The following is a 17,566-nucleotide window of genomic DNA, read 5'->3' as shown; positions in this document are numbered from 1 at the left end:
CAATGAAAACAGAGGTTTGTATGTTCAAAACGTTATATCACCTTTTGGAAGCAAGAAAACTCAGATAAGCAGTTTTGTCTTCTGTTTAAAAGTGCTGTTAACATGATACAAAATACAATGGAAAAGCAACTCATTTATCTGCTTAGAATTATGTCAATTCTCTAGAATTTTCAAGTCAATAATGTTTAAAGTTGTTCAATATTGAAACTAGTTAAAGCTATGCATTGTTAAAATTAGTTAAAACTATTTACTTTTAAAATTAAAGCTGCTCACTATCAAAACTAACTAACACTGTTCACTATTAAAATTGGATAAACCTATTCACTAATAAAATTGGATAAACCTATTCACTAATAAAATTGGATAAACCTATTCACTAATAAAAACTATAGTTGTTCACTATCAAATCTAGCTAACACTGTTCACTGTTAAAACTAGTTAACATTATTCACTATAAAAGGTAACTGTTCACTATTTAACCTTTCAGGATTACGTGGCTGGTAGGGTATATATATATATGTGTGTGTAAGTAAATGTTCTTTAAAAATATCATATTAGCTAGCTGTTATCCACTGAAATTTTCATTGTCCTTTTTTTTTTCCACGTCTGGTAGACTTTTGTTGTTTTCGTACGTCACCAGACAGTTTTTTTATACGACGTTACAAATAGAAAACGTCATAACTGTGAAAACGAGTCGCTACCTTACACCCAATGCTAGTTAACTATTTTTACAACAGTCAGCATTCTAAATCATTGTCACGTGCAACGAAAAGGGCACCTGCAAATATTACTAGAACATGTAAGTCGAAATGAGTCCTCGCTACTTATATGACTTCTACAATAATCAGATTATGACTTATTTGGTCTTTCACTCGAGAAAGCGAATTTTAGCACATCGTTTATTTACTTAACAACCGTTTTTATTTTCTTCTTTGACAATATAAATTTCATAATCTTTAACTGCTGTTTCTATTTCTTCAAAATACCAAAAATTAAAATAACGTAAAACCATTTTCTAGTTTAGAACGCCATTTTAAATTCGTGTTTTGTAAACACAAATCACAACGGTTCTTATTCAGTGGCTCAGGGGTAAACATAAATGCTAAAACCTGGTTTCAGTACCCATAATGACCACAGCACGGACAATCCATTATGTATGTAGCTTTGCGCTTCACAATCAACGTGTATACTTATTTAATTTTTTTCTAACAGAAATAATCCCCAGATGAATCCGAAGTATGGGGATTACAGTGCTGTAATCCGAAATTCGATTTATCTCCTACTTAGAATATTTTATACCCATACACCTGAGTCGCATCACAGTATATCAGTATTCATAACTGAAACTCAACTACCTTTGATCTAACGTATCAACTTAACGGGCCAAGCGTGTTAAGGCGTTCGACTGGTAATCCGAGGGTCGCGGGTTCGAATCCCGGTCGCACCAAACATGCTCGCCCTTTCAGCCGTGGGGGCATTATAATGTGACGATCAATCCCACTATTCGTTAGTAAAAGAGTAGCCGAAGAGTTGGCGGTGGGTGGTGATGACTAGCTGTCTTCCCTCTAGTCTTACACTGCTAAATTGGGGACGGCTAGCGCAGATAGCCCTCGAGTAGCTTTGCGCGAAATTCAAAACAAACAATCAACTTAGGCATTCTGTCTTCAAACGCAGCCATTTTGTTGAATTTTATCACGAGAGTCGCTTAACTAAATCATCTTTAAATCAAATTAATTTATTTTATATTATTTTGCTTTTAAACTTGCTATCAATATCTTCAACGTTGTTATTCATACTAGAGGTATATCCCACTAATATATCAGCGAGACGATGTTATATATACAGGATAAATAAGAAACTGTGAATTTAAAAACATACAAAGAGGGATCGTGAAAAAAGTAAGGAAAGAAAGCTGGAGACTCAAGTTATAATCCCTATTTTGGTTCCACGCTATTATCCAAAATTACATTTGGTGGACTCAAAATAGGGATCCGTAGTTTCAGTGAATAATTACTATATCACCATCGTGTTTTATTCGTTTTTTTAGAATCCCTATTTGCAGGATTTTAAATTCCCAAGATTTTATTTATCTTGTTTGCTGGTTTCTTTTATGCTCAACTATGGGTAAAGGATTGCATGATATGGTAACTAACTTTACACATTGTAATGATAATAAGCATAGCTAATAGCTAGCTAATATGGTTCTTGATGATTTACTGTAGCTATTGACTATTTGATCGCATTAGTTCGAGATGTAAAATGCTAACCTGCAGCTGGAGATTGTCATGGGGATTTGTTTGAGAATACAATGAGTATTTACAGCCTCTGTGTAACTAAAATTACTATAAATAACGTATGGACAAATATAGACTTAGACAAGGACACAACCCTCACTAAGCGCGTATAAATTTTGCCAGTATCAAAGAAGCTTTTTCAAGTAAAATATATACGTCTAAGACATCGCTTTAAATAAACTTTCATAATTATTCTACGTATGTGTGTAACAAAATTTAATATTATGTATATTAGTTTTGTTTACTCAGTGAATCATACATAATGCAGTGGTTGGCTCCTTAAAGACACCAATTGTATAGTGTACAAAGCATTGAGTAACCTCATTGTAAAACTTGTTACAGTCGTGTAATGCTCATCTATTATTGGTTGTTAATTCCTGTTTCACTCTGTACTTAACCATTTTAAAAATCATTAGATATCTGTAAGAACACTAACTTCAGCTTATGTAAAATATAGAAGAAACAAATCGACTTCACAATAACATAGTAGCTTACTTAGCCTTCTACCAAAGGTGCAATGTACCAAGCTGTTTTTGTTGTAGGTTGGAAAAAGGACAGTAATAATAAGAAAACTTACAAATGGTCCCTTTTGAGCGGATATTCCCTGACTTGTAACTTTAATATACTTTGTTTGTGCATTTTTATATATGCACAGCCTTAATAGTCAATAGCGAAGGTGTTTTTTTTGGTTTTTGCTTCAACGTTTTATTAGGGTTACATGCAATTCTTTGCGATCCCTATTATGAACCACTTTGTGATTCATAATAACAACGTTCCAAGGTATGCTCCCTTATTCATGAATTTGCAAAGAATAATGCTCAAAAGTATTACAGCTATGGTAAATGACTGTAAAATGGTGATTTTTGTTATGCTTATAGTTAATTAAACTAAGTGGAACTCTGTAAATAGGACTTACTCGATCGTCCCTAAGAGTTGCTTTTGTAAAATAAAAGGATTGTTTGGTTTTGAATTTTGCGCAAAGCTACACGAGGGCTATCTGCGCTAGCCATCCCTAATTTAGCAGTGTAAGACTAGAGAGAAGGCAGCTAGTCATCACCACACACCGCCAACTCTTAGACTACTCATTTACAAACGAATAGTGGGATTGACCGTCACATTATAACGTCCTCACGGCTGAAAGGGCAAACATTTTTGGTGTGACGGGGATTCGAACCCACGACCCTCAGATTACGAGTCGAGTACCACCTGACCATGCTGGGCCAAATATAATGATAACTTCGAGCCATTAAAGAAAAACTAGAAGCAACATACGCGCTTTAATTTAAACTAATATCCTCATCTACATGGTATGGTTAAGTTGGTTAACTTATTGCTCCTTTTGATCAAAAATAAATTAAACTGTCTCATTTTAATCTTTATTAGAGGTGCGTTTATTGTGAATTTACTTTTAAAATATTCGAATAAATATATCAACTCTTCAACATCCGGGCACTGTGAACCACACAATAACTGGTTGCACAATCAATTCACGTTATGTGTCTTAAGACGGCTGGTATGGGTATTAAAACTTTCTTTTAAAAATAAAGTAGAGAGAGGACAACGTTTCGACCTTATTAGGTCATCTTCAGGTTAAGAAATACATTGTTATCTACTTTATTTTAATAAAAGTTTTAATACCCATAGTAGCCGTCTTGAGATACATTTTTTACTTCAAGTGGGTTTCTCGTCATCACAGTTCACGTTATGTTTATTTAAAAGTTAGTGTTTTCATCAAAGCTCTTCTTTTCTCCTCATAATTCACTATCTCAGAAAATAAGAATCTATATTTCTTTAAAATATTCATACTCACCATAAGGTAGTCAACCACTTGTTGTAAGGGCTAGGCAAAGGAAGCGTTATTGGTCAGAGTAGTCGGACCATTCATGATTTGTAGTCCAATACCACATAAGTGCTGTAAGCACTTTAATTCATCAGATGTACTGTGAATGGCGATCAAATCCCACTTTATCGTCAGACAAAACTAGCCCAAGAGTTGGCGATGGGTGTTGTTGTTGTTTTTAATGTATCATTTGAAAAACAAAGACGATTATGCGCAAGTAGCTCTTTGTGTAGCCTTACGACACACCTGAAACAAAGGAAAAAACAGTTAGAAACATGCTTAGTTTTTACACCCTGTACAGTATTTTCGTCTGTTAAATATTGTTCAATATGTATATATATGGGTTTGAATTTATTTTTACAACAGGTTTTTAATTCACTAAAAAAACTTTCTTTTCAATTATTTTAATTAGGCCTAAAGTGTAGATGATGTTATTTTAAATTAAGTCTTATCGATTTACTTTATTTACTTGTAATGAAGCACCAAGTAACACAGTGGGCTATCTGTGTTCTGCCCACCACGGGTAACGAAGCTCGATATCTAGCGTTATAAGCTCGCGGACATGCAACTGTGCCGGTGGAGAACAAGTCTTAACGAACAAATAAAAATCGTCCCCTTTCCGATGGACACAACAGATAGCCAAGGTGGTTTTTCTCTAAAATAAACAAATAAAAAATCAATACCACCAGTATACAGTGTGTTAATTCATAACAGCTAAAATATTTCATTCTAAAAATATACAAATTATTATTCAGAAAGTAAGCTTTCCTGTTTTATTTTATGTTGCGCCAAACCTAGCCTACGTAATATTTTAATTAATTAAATACTTCCCTAAAAGGGGGACCCTTGCACTTCAAAATGTATTTATTATACTACGTGCGACTGATAGTGAACAAGTTTTTAAGTTTTACATAACATGGTTCCTTTAATTATTTAGACCATTACACTGTTTACACAAAATGTCACAGATTAGATAACTAACTGTCAGTGAAGGATATAACTGCTTCTTTTAAGTTTCCAGGGCGAGTCTGCACTTCCAACAGACACATACACATATGTAGTTGTTTAGTTTATCATGTGAAAGCATTGACCCTAATAAAGAAAAAGAAAACAAAAACGAACCTGTACACAAACAGGAAGATGATGTGAGGAAAACCTCGTTCACAGCATCTCTTCTTAAACCCAGAAAGATAGTGAACGACATGTTTACACTACATGTTTCGGCACAAGAAAGATGGGGGGGGGGACTTAACTGATTAAGGTAAACTGTTCTGAAAACCAGACAGCAAATCTTCATTAAAGGTGAAGTCAGTTCACTTAAATTGTTATAAATAATCTCAAAAAATTACACATACATACAGAACAGTGTCTTCTATTACATAAGTGCCCCCCAGTGGCACAGTGGTATGTCTGCGGATTTACACACTAAAAACCGGGTTTCGATACCCGTGGTGGGCAGAGCACAGATAGCCCATTGAGTAGCTTTGTGCTTAATTCTAAACAAACAAATAAACAAACAAAAAAATTACATAAGTGTTTTTGAGATGTCCATACTCACTATAGAAAACTTATGCAATACTGACAATGTTAATTTATCCGTGTGAAATATTTACCCCACTGCTATATGAAGTCTTTTAATGTTTCTTTCGATTATGAAAGGTGGAATTACACAAAACTGTATCTCAGAACGGCAGGTATGGGTATTAACACTTTTATTGATAAGCACAGAACAACATTTCGAACTTCCTAGGTCATCTTCAGGTTAAGAAAAAGAGTTTGCAACTGATCGTTGCCGACTCTCTTTGTTGCAAATTCTCTTTGTTAACTTGAGGATGGCCTAGAAAAGTCGAAACGTTGTTCTCTGATTATCAATAAAAGTGTTAATACCCATACCTGCCGTTCTGAGATGCATTTTTATTTCAAGTGGGTTTCTTGTCATTAAGAATTACAAGCAACTGGTATAACTCAGTGGCAAATGATAAGTCGAATAATAATTTGTGCCTCATGGTTACATTTCATTCTTTTATTTTTGTCGTTAGAGTGACAATAGTAAACATTTCATCATGTATTGTTGTATTTATTATATTGTTAAAGTAATAATATTAATGTAAATACTTTCCTACAGCCGCTTTGGGTACGTAAAGGAACACTTTAAAAAATAATTAAAATATATTTCCCCCACAAATTCCTGTGTATGGAGTGGTACAGTATCATTCCGCCATATTAAGAAGTAGGTCAGGGGCATAAAAAATAATGTTTGAAATTATTTTGACTGGGTGACACACCAGATATGGATCTGTGATGTAAGGTTAGTCATCGTAATTGTACGTCGTCACGTGATTAGATAACCACGTACGGTGGTGTTTGAGAACCTAACATGTTTAGTCGATTACTTTACCAGTCCACTGTGCTAGCGTTTTGAACTTCTTTCAACGAGTAGTAACACACAAATTGTCCTGTATGAAAATTTAAACCACTAATAAGAGTTTCAAGATGAGATACCATAACCACCATTAGTTTTTCACGTGACATGACTTAGACCACCATCATGAGTTTTCGACGTGACATGACTTAGACCACCATCGTGAGTTTTTCCACATGACGCGATCAATTACCTAAACCACTTCTAGGAGGTTCCACGTTTCATGACCCAAACCACTACCAAGAATTTGTCACAAGACACGACCAAATTTTCCACATGACATGATTATGACCTAAACCACTTCTAGGAGATTCAACATGATATATCACCTAAGTAAGACAAAGCAAGTTTCACAAGACACTATTTTATATAAAGCTTTCAGTAACGTTGACACTTCCTTCACATGATATTGTAAATTATATTACTGTAGAACATTGTTTCTTTTACATATATACATATGATACTGTAAATACTATAACTGTAGAACCATGTTTGTTTTACATGTACATACACACATGATATTGTAAATACTATAACTGTAAAACCTTGTTTCTTTTACATATATACACACACGAGAATGTAAATTCAACAACTGTAAAGCCATGTTTATTTTTTTCCACATGATAAAATAATACTATAGATGTAAAACCACGATTCTTTTACATTTCTATATATGCAAATGTAAATACAAGAACTGTAAAACCATATTTGGTTTTCATTTCTCCACATGATAATGTAATCCTATAGATGTAGAACCATGTTTGTTTTAATTTCTCCATATGATAATGTAATGCCATAGATGCAGAACCATGTTTGTTTTAATTTCTCCATATGATAATGTAATGCTATAGATGTAAAACCATATTTGTTTTAATTTCTCCACATGGTAATGTAATGCTATAGATGTAGAACCATGTTTGTTTTAATTTCTCCATATGATAATGTAATGCTATAGATGTGGAACTATGTTTGTTTTAATTTCTGAACATGATAATGTAATGTTATGGATGCAGAACCATGCTTGTTTTAATTTCTCCGCATGATAAAGTAATGCTGTGGATGTAGAACCACGTTTGTTTTACATTTGTAAGCATACTAGTGTAGCTTTCTAAAAACCATGATGAAGAACAAATATTCTTCACACGTACACTGTATAACAGTGTTATACGTGTGTTATACGACACAGTATAACAATGTCGTATATTGTTATACTGTGTCTGTTGAAGTGGATAATAAAGTTAGGTATTTCTTTTATCTTAAAAAAGAAAAGAAAATGCACTTTCGTAGTGTGGAAGTGAACCGGTCAGATAAGAGAAGCTAATGACGAGCACTCTTGAGAGGTTCTTTTCTCCCTGGTCTATTGAAACAAATGAACAGTTCTGGTATTGTATTATCGAAGTTGTTTTTTTTTGTATTGCTCTAAATACCCCCAGTGGAACAGCGGTATGTCTGCAGACTTACAACGCTAAAAACCAGGTTTCGATACCAGTGGTGGGCAGACCACAGATAACCCATTGTGTAGCTTTGTGCTTAACTTTAAACAAATAAACAAACTGCTATAAATGGCATATCTTAACCGGTGTTTTAATTATGGTGATATCCATTATAAGGTGGTTATAGGTCAGCGTCTGGTTTTTGTATTGTAATGTCACTGTCACATATTTTCATGCTGATGATGAACCAGTCTCAAGTATTTTGATGGTGATGATAGAAAACTGTTAGGTGTTTCAATGATGATGCTAGACCAGTGTCAGGTGTTTTGATGATGATTATAGACCAATGTCAAATGTTTTGATAGTGATGATGGACCAGTGTCAAGTATTTTGATGTTGATGATGGATCAGTGGCAGGTGCTTTAATGATATTGATAGACCAATGTCAGGTGTTTCAATGATTATGATAGATCAGTGTCAAGTATTTTGATGTTGATGATGGATCAGTGGCAGGTGCTTTAATGATATTGATAGACCAGTGTCAGGTGTTTCAATGATTATGATAGATCAGTGTCAAGTGTTTTGATGATGATGATGGACCAGTGGCTGATATTTTGATTATGATGATGGACTAGTTCCAGGTGCTTGAATGGTGATGTTGGACCAGTGTCGGATATTTTGATGGAACGTTTTATTATCTGTCATTTTTGGTATCTTGCAAACAATGTTTTTGTCATGTTATACAGATCATCTCTTCCGAAATTATCAACCGTTGTGATCTTCATTTTGGAAAAAAAAAATTGTCGTTACTTTCCCACCATCCTCGTTTTGATTTTTTGACTTCAATCCTTTATCATCAACGTTTTGGTTTATTGACTTTACTCTTATTCCATTAACGTTTTGTTTTCTTGATATCAGTTTTTTTGAAATACCTAAACTACTTTAAGTCGTTTTTAGAAACTTAACATCCTCGAATTGAACTATGATACAAAAAAGTTAGAGTACAATAGTATTACAAAGTGTTTACAGTCTGGATGGATATTATGTGACCCCATTAATTATTTGGGAATTTATCACAGTTTGACCCTTACTAGTCCAGTTATAAGTTAACAATAATTCAGATACTTGAATACAACGAGCGTTTGTTCTGAAAGCCTCTTTTATAAACTTTAAGATTCTTTCTCACTACAAACTGAAGTTTCTAGCTGTTTAGCTCTGTCCAACATGTGTAAAGCAGACCAGAATCCTAGTTCATGTGATGTTTACTAGCTGTTTAGCTCTGTCCAACATGTGTAAAGCAGACCAGAATCCTAGTTCATGTGATGTTTACTAGCTGTTTAGCTCTGTCCAACATGTGTAAAGCAGACCAGAATCCTAGTTCATGTGATGTTTACTAGCTGTTTAGCTCTGTCCAACATGTGTAAAGCAGACCAGAATCCTAGTTCATGTGATGTTTACTAGCTGTTTAGCTCTGTCCAACATGTGTAAAGCAGACCAGAATCCTAGTTCATGTGATGTTTACTAGCTGTTTAGCTCTGTCCAACATGTGTAAAGCAGACCAGAATCCTAGTTCATGTGATGTTTACTAGCTGTTTAGCTCTGTCCAACATGTGTAAAGCAGACCAGAATCCTAGTTCATGTGATGTTTACTAGCTGTTTAGCTCTGTCCAACATGTGTAAAGCAGACCAGAATCCTAGTTCATGTGATGTTTACTAGCTGTTTAGCTCTGTCCAACATGTGTAAAGCAGACCAGAATCCTAGTTCATGTGATGTTTACTAGCTGTTTAGCTCTGTCCAACATGTGTAAAGCAGACCAGAATCCTAGTTCATGTGATGTTTACTAGCTGTTTAGCTCTGTCCAACATGTGTAAAGCAGACCAGAATCCTAGTTCATGTGATGTTTACTAGCTGTTTAGCTCTGTCCAACATGTGTAAAGCAGACCAGAATCCTAGTTCATGTGATGTTTACTAGCTGTTTAGCTCTGTCCAACATGTGTAAAGCAGACCAGAATCCTAGTTCATGTGATGTTTACTAGCTGTTTAGCTCTGTCCAACATGTGTAAAGCAGACCAGAATCCTAGTTCATGTGATGTTTACTAGCTGTTTAGCTCTGTCCAACATGTGTAAAGCAGACCAGAATCCTAGTTCATGTGATGTTTACTAGCTGTTTAGCTCTGTCCAACATGTGTAAAGCAGACCAGAATCCTAGTTCATGTGATGTTTACTAGCTGTTTAGCTCTGTCCAACATGTGTAAAGCAGACCAGAATCCTAGTTCATGTGATGTTTACTAGCTGTTTAGCTCTGTCCAACATGTGTAAAGCAGACCAGAATCCTAGTTCATGTGATGTTTACTAGCTGTTTAGCTCTGTCCAACATGTGTAAAGCAGACCAGAATCCTAGTTCATGTGATGTTTACCAGAAACCTCATGTAGAAAACAAACACATACAAACATATATGTTATGTTTACGTTGTTAATGAAGAAGAATTTTAAACACTAAACATCATCGTAGACTTATATAAAACTCTTATTTTATTACTAAGATCCAGCTAGATGTCTTTGTTTTCTTAGTAAAATGTTCCTTCGTTGGATGTGGTCCCTGCAGTGTTACTGCTTAATTTCGAGCTCATTTGAGCGAAGATGTTAACTGTTTTAATAAACAGGATTTTTGTTTTTATAAAGAACATCCTTAATCAATATATGGAATGTCGTAGTTCTGTACTAGTACAAAATGTTATATAAAACTTTCAACGCATTTAAGTCTGTGTAAACTTAAACTTCCCATTACGTTACTCTTTTCTGAAGTTGGGGCAAAATTTTGCAGGTCTTTTACGAGCTGCATTGCGTAAAGTCCTGCTACGTTTGTAGTTAGTAACCAATTATCAAATACGAGAATTACGCCATTCAAGACTCGGTAACATAGTTGGCTAAGATCTTATGCGTGCTAAGCAGAATTAAGAGTTCGAATTCTGCTCGTTTTCTGTAAAATATATTCGTTTGAAGTTTCACCACAATTAGTGCGTTGTTATTCACCAAATAGCTCATAATACGAAGCGAAGAATTTCTTAAGTACACAAACCATAATGGCCTAGATAATGCTGGAGCTTTATGGCGTAGAATTGTATCTTAAATTACATAATATATATTATTATTTGAGCGATCGCCGAAAAAAACGTACCATTTACTGCCCTCTAGTTATCAAAGCTGGAAACTTACTGATGAAAAATGTCGTGGTTCAGTTATTACACTCAGACTTCTGCAGAAAATTGCGGTAGCGTCGACTAATACAGCCCAGATTTTTTTTTATATCACACAGTTTAATTTACAATATTCAACTTCGAAACATATCACCATTTTTTAGTTTCCAACCACTCCAACCATTAAAATTAACGCATCGCAAACAATTAAAGATAAATTTCTCTTTTAAATACTCAAAGAGTAATCTGAACACGAATACGTATTAGTTCGTGCGTGTGTTTTTCGTATAGCTAAGTCACATCGGGCTATCTGCTGTGTCCACCGAGGGGAATCGAGCCGCTGATTTTAACGTTGTAAATCCATAGACTTACCGCTGTCCCAGCAGGGAACAAGTATTGATTAAAGAAATAGAAAATGATTTGTTATCATACCTGGTGTTTCTTCTCATGTAGAGGGTAATCTGTGGAATAACCAAACACACAATACACCAAAAATGCAAGAGTTCTTTCATTAATAATCTAATACAGTACGTGAAAAATACAATAATTCTATAACTAATACGTATGATACACTACATGAAAATGAAGAAAATAATACTTAAATAATATATCTTACACAATACATAAAAATACACCAGTTTCTTAATAACTGGATTTAACACAATAAATAACTAATACGAGAAGTCCTTAATTAATTCATCCAACACAATATATAACTAGCTTATAAAATAACACATTGCGCATACAGTCTTACTAATTAACAGTTACCACGTATTACAAATATTGTTATACTAGTTAACAAAAATACAAACCACGAGTATACACACAAGTTGCTCCCCAGATACGTTGATGAAAGACAGATGACAGATTAAAATATTTAATACAATATTAAACGAGGTTAGATGTGTTTAAATGAAGTAAAGATAAACTCTCGTTACCACCATAATTATTGATGATAATTATGCGAGATGAAATTCTTGTATTATATGACCATAATGCCAAGAAGGTATAAGAGATTACATCAGAATAAAGCAAAACAGCGTTTCTTGGAACCACGAAGAGTAGACCCTGTGTCAATGTTATCCCCTTTAATGACATTTCTTTGATGGCTATGCAATTTGTACAGCTACCGTACAATTATTTGTTTGTTTTTGGTACTATTCAGAAAGCTACACAAAAGGCTATCTGTGCTCATCACACCATGAAACCTGGTTTCTATCAGTATAAGTCTGCAGACATACCACTGTGCCACTGGGGGTGCCCTGCAATTAATTTGAGTGGTCTGAAACCTACCACGCTTTCCTTCCTAGAGACTGCAATAGAAATTGGTGTTGGACAGTAGTTCGTAACGATACCCATTACATTAGGTATGGACAACAGTGAAAGAGTTACATCACAGTGAAGCATGTTACCTGGAACACTGTTTTATTTTGTTACAAAGTACGATTAACCTTTAGTACAAATAATCAAAACTTTGCATTATTACGTTCATGGATCATTTTTGTTCTTTATTTTTTTGTATCTTGTTTTTACATTGTCATACACTTAGTGCATCTTTGTATATTACCTTCTTTACACTGTCAGGCACACAGTATCTTTGCATGTTTTGTTCTTTATATTGTCACATAAACCTTAAAACAGGTTAATGGGTTTGATTATTTAATTTTGTGTATATGACAACGGTTAATATTCGTTAACTATAAAATATAATATTTTGAAAAATTGCTGCACTGAAGCTAATTTATCAGGCCTAATTATAACCTACGTGATCATTAACATAAGCGGCTTTAGTCAAAATAATTTCGATTTCAAAATGTAGAGTGTGTTATGGTGAATGAGCACCAACTCTTCGGGATCACGTATGTTTAACGACTAATTTTGTTTTTCATTCTTTTCCTTCATGTTGAACAACCAACCCATGCTAACCATTCTTACCAGTTAAGAACTGCACACCTTAAGGATCTTACATGCCAAAACTTATCTAGCAAGTAATCAAAACATGGTAAACTAAAATGGCATTTTGTAACACGAAGTTTACATGACCTGAATGTCGTGAGAAAGGTATACTTGTCGTAATAAACTATGTGTTGGCTAACATAAACGAGAGGGCGCGGACTAGCCCTGTGGTGGAGCTCTAGATTTCGAGGCTGTTGAATTGGTTTGAAATAGTGCTACACCACAAAATATTTCCCGCTCTATTAAGAATGACTGTCAGTCTTTTAATACGTATGTTGGGTGGTAGGGTGTTACTAAATGCTTTTTTTTTTATCTGGTTCAAAGTTAGGGACTGCAGCAGATAGCTGTAATAGCCTTGCTTTAGATTAAAAATACATCTAAACAGCTAAATTAGAAACAAGTAGATATGTATTAAATGTTACTTTTAATCCTAAACGTCTGAGATATTGGAGAAAAATATAACTTTAGAATTATCCTATTACAGATAACTTTAGTATAAGTGGATGAACACCGTCTGTGAAGTGCTTGTGTTTCACTTTCAATCGATTTCATTCCTAAATCCATCAGTACAGCATTTAAACTTTTCCAACATGAACTAAATTAGTCATTCTTGTAGCAGTGAAACATACCTTGAAATATCAATGTATGTCTTATTTTAGAAAGACTTGCTTTACTAGAAGACATACCTTGAAATATCAATGTATGTCTTTCTAAAATAATTTATTGTTCAATGATACAGCAGTACGTTTTCCACAAATAAATACAATGATCCAATATTATTCATTCATACAATAACTGAACAGTCACAAAATAATCCAAAATTGCCATCATTAGTACAACTGGACTTTTGATTTAGTCTTACTAGAAAGATTCATTTACGCTATTCCTATATTTTACAAATAATGTAATAATAATAATATGATGGCATTTATTCTGATTTGCACTTCAACACTGATGTGCTGAATCATGTTTACAACATGAAAAAAAATTCTCCAAATTATCCTCCCCTTAACAGAATTGGGATCTGATTAATTAATTTTTCTCACAATAAACGTAATGTAGTTCTTGACGATTGTGACATTCACTGAATTGATTAAGAGGAAAATGTACTTGATTGAAATTACATTTCTGCGGTTATTTCTCTGTTTTCTTTGTAAAGCTTCTGTTGCATCGTCATATTTTACCACAAGCAGTAATTTTGTTTTCAGATTTGGGAACCCCTATCATTTTGCCACCAGCAGTGATTATTTGTCTTCTTCTTTTTTTTTTTCACCAAGCCTTAAAGAGAAGTAGAAATTTCAGCTGGACAGGCGACGTTTGTTTACAAGCATCATGTAGTTATTGACCTATCTGTCAAGATGGTGATGAGGAGTGTACAATGACCACGAAGGGTCGATTGTGGAGAGAGAAGATATCCATAACTTAATCTTATATCGTAAAAGAAACGTTTGACAGAGAATAAAGTGTTTTTATAATTTGTAATTTCATCACGTAAGTTTCATAAAAAATAGAGCACCATTCTGGGAATCTCCTAGTCTCTCAAGGTTACAAAAGTTATTCAAATCACGTGGATAGAAGTAATCGGGTATTACTAAGTATTACAAACAGGACCGCGTAACTTTAGATAAGAATATTGAAACCACACACAGTATGTGCAACTTTGAATAACTAACAAGACACTGTAACTCGTAGAAGGCAAACGCAAGACATTTTCGAATGTAATTTGGAACATTGAGTTAAGTTTTGTAATTTGATGTTTGTTTGTTTTTTCTACCACGAGTTTAATCCTGAACTCATACTTCATGTTGAAGTATCGAATTAAAGCATATAACATGAAATTAGATATATTAGGGTTTTTATACTAAAATTGTAAACTAGGTTATTAAGATTTCAGGAGTCAGAGTTTTCAACTTGAATGGCACTTTATGCGACACATAGCCTAAAAGGCTATACCAGCGACCCAGAAGGAAGAGGTCAGACAAAGCCGTTCCTATATTTGAATTACTTACAAGAGGAGACAGCCAAACATTTCCGAAAAGCAAGACAAACAACAGATCATCTCATAAGATTAACGGTAGAAATAATACACGGCTTCAAATATATAAAAAAAAAAAACTGTTTACAGTCGCATGCTTCCTAGATGTTGAAAAAACATTCGATAAAGTTTGGCACAACGGACTCAAATACAAACTATCCAAACTGGAACTCTCCATAAAAAATTATTTGCTGGGGCTCTCTCTAACTTCCTGGAAGAGAGGAACATCAGAGAGAAAGAACACTGGGGCCGCCGATTCCGAGTACAGCACTCAGGAGATAGGTGTCCCTCAAGGAGTAGTTAGCCCCTATATCATGTACGACTGTGAGGCATGCCTCACAAAGACCAAAACCACACACACTTTTTGCTCACAGTTCGCAGCTGAAGTTGCAATCTGGAAGAGTGCCCCAAACTCAACAACAACAACATATAACCACTACTAAACGAAATAGAAGTGTACTGTAACAAGCGGAGAGTTGAAATTAATTCATACAAAGCAAAAGTCATTATTTACAAGCATCGTACAAAACAAGCAAGTTAATATCACAGTTATATCTAGACAGGATTTTCTTACAGGTAACAACATCAGTAAATTTAGTATTGATTACATTTGACTGAAATTTAAACTGGATACCACACATTAACAGCACAAAAAAATAAGACTAGTCGTAGAATATAACAAAAACACACATTAATAAACTACAGCTAATACAAAATTATATTTTAACGAAAACATATAGAGTCCCACGATCAACCACCTTTTTACAAACTTATTCAAACATACCAACTGTATCACAGAAACTCATAGATAACTTGCTTCAATATTATAAGAAAGATTTTAATAAAACTGAACTGATAAGCAAACTAGAGAGTTACGTAATACAGGATGAATGAAGTCCTAAGTACTTCTCCCCTCTAAACATTATAAATAAAAACCTCACAGGCCAAACAGTGCTAAACTAACTGAATCCTAGACACAAACTAGCTCTGTTTTAAAAGGGTTCTGTTTGTAAAAATAGTGTTATGTGTATGTGTATATGGCTGTTAAGCGGAACTGTATTACGAACCAGAACTAATGACGCAATCGTACATAAGTGAAGTTAATGAAAATATACGTGTTAATATTGCCTCATGACTGGACATGACGCATAAATAGTATGTTAATAAAAACTGCGGACAGTGAACAAAGTGTAACATACTGTGAGTAAGAAGGGTTATTACCTAGGATTCAGTAATAAAAAATAACAATTTCTGAGAGGGAAGAAAAGATGGACCAACCCCGATGAAAACGGTCATCATCAGCTAAAGAGACACACCCGCCACAATAACGCCTTTCCTGAGCTCTTCCAATAAAATAATGGGACTGATTGTTCCTTTTATAACGCACCAGCAGCCGAAGTGTTCAGTCATGTGTCGTCTCGAACCCAATAAGATAACAACAGCAAGCCCACGACCTGAGGATATAACTGTTTTTACGTAGCTAAGGTTACATCAAGAATCCAGTCTATTATCCTAGTTGTTCTCGGTATTTAATCAATAATAATGTTAAGTGTAGTAAACACGTGTGGCTGTACAACTAACAGCTGCAACTCTTAATACACACATGCTTTAAACATTATAATATTTCCTGGAATCGCAAATTTTCCAAACAATAATTGCGATGGACATTTCTTCAATATCTTAACTCGTTTAAAGTGGTGCAAACATTTTTTTCGAATGACAAACAACTGACGAAAGCCGTACATATAAACGTTGACCAGTTTTATCTCGAATGAAAAACAACTGACGAAGGCTGTAATATATAAACGTTGACCATTTTTTGTTTCACAGCGATTTCGATCATTTTAATTTTTCTATTCCCAAAATTTCCTTTTGACTTTATATTACAACGTAATGATTTCGACGATTTCTGTTTTGAAAACATTCTTCTAACTTTACATTACTATTTCTATGTCTCCGTTTTCAAAACTTTCTTCTTATGTTACATTAGAAAACAACGACTTAACCGTTTAACTGAACCGCTTGGCATCAAGGTCACATGACTTTGTGTGTAACTGAAAATGTAATAAATATAACGATCGGAAATAGTCACGTGATTCGTTAGGTTGGATGTCTAGATTCTAAGCAGTAACTAGTAAGATTGGATGTTTATTTTACAATGTATACTTTTTAAGTTGTTAAATTATAAAATTTAAGCTAAAGAACTGCTTCCCCATCCACATTATTACACACTAAAGCGGTGTTGGAAGCGAGGAACGAATCCCCACTTCTCAGTCCGTACCAGTAAAAATGCATCAAAGTTTGGAAAACTGCACTCAGGGAAAAGCAGGAGATGCAAAAACTTTTAATCTAGAGCCCCGAAACAAAACGTCACGTACTGCTTGAATA

General features: G+C 34.4%; 1 long non-coding RNA gene across 2 annotated transcripts in view; it reads right to left on the bottom strand.

Moving 5' to 3' along the window:
- LOC143239459 (uncharacterized) overlaps positions 1-17,566 on the bottom strand; it is a 58,783-nt gene that overhangs the window by 29,534 nt on the left and 11,683 nt on the right. The window contains exons 1-2 of one of the 2 annotated variants that reach the window (XR_013021189.1): positions 4,604-4,853; positions 4,105-4,380 (exon numbers count right to left, since the gene is read on the bottom strand). This is a non-coding gene — a long non-coding RNA (uncharacterized LOC143239459). Of the gene's footprint in view, positions 1-4,104; positions 4,381-4,603; positions 4,854-17,566 lie in introns of those variants that run through there. The other variant, XR_013021190.1, reaches the window with a different exon arrangement.

Source organism: Tachypleus tridentatus, chromosome 13, assembly GCF_004210375.1.
Source record: "Tachypleus tridentatus isolate NWPU-2018 chromosome 13, ASM421037v1, whole genome shotgun sequence".
NCBI classification, from domain to species: Eukaryota; Metazoa; Arthropoda; class Merostomata; order Xiphosura; family Limulidae; genus Tachypleus; species Tachypleus tridentatus.
Note: the sequence above shows the minus strand (reverse complement) of the source record. Positions and strands in the feature narration are given on the sequence as shown.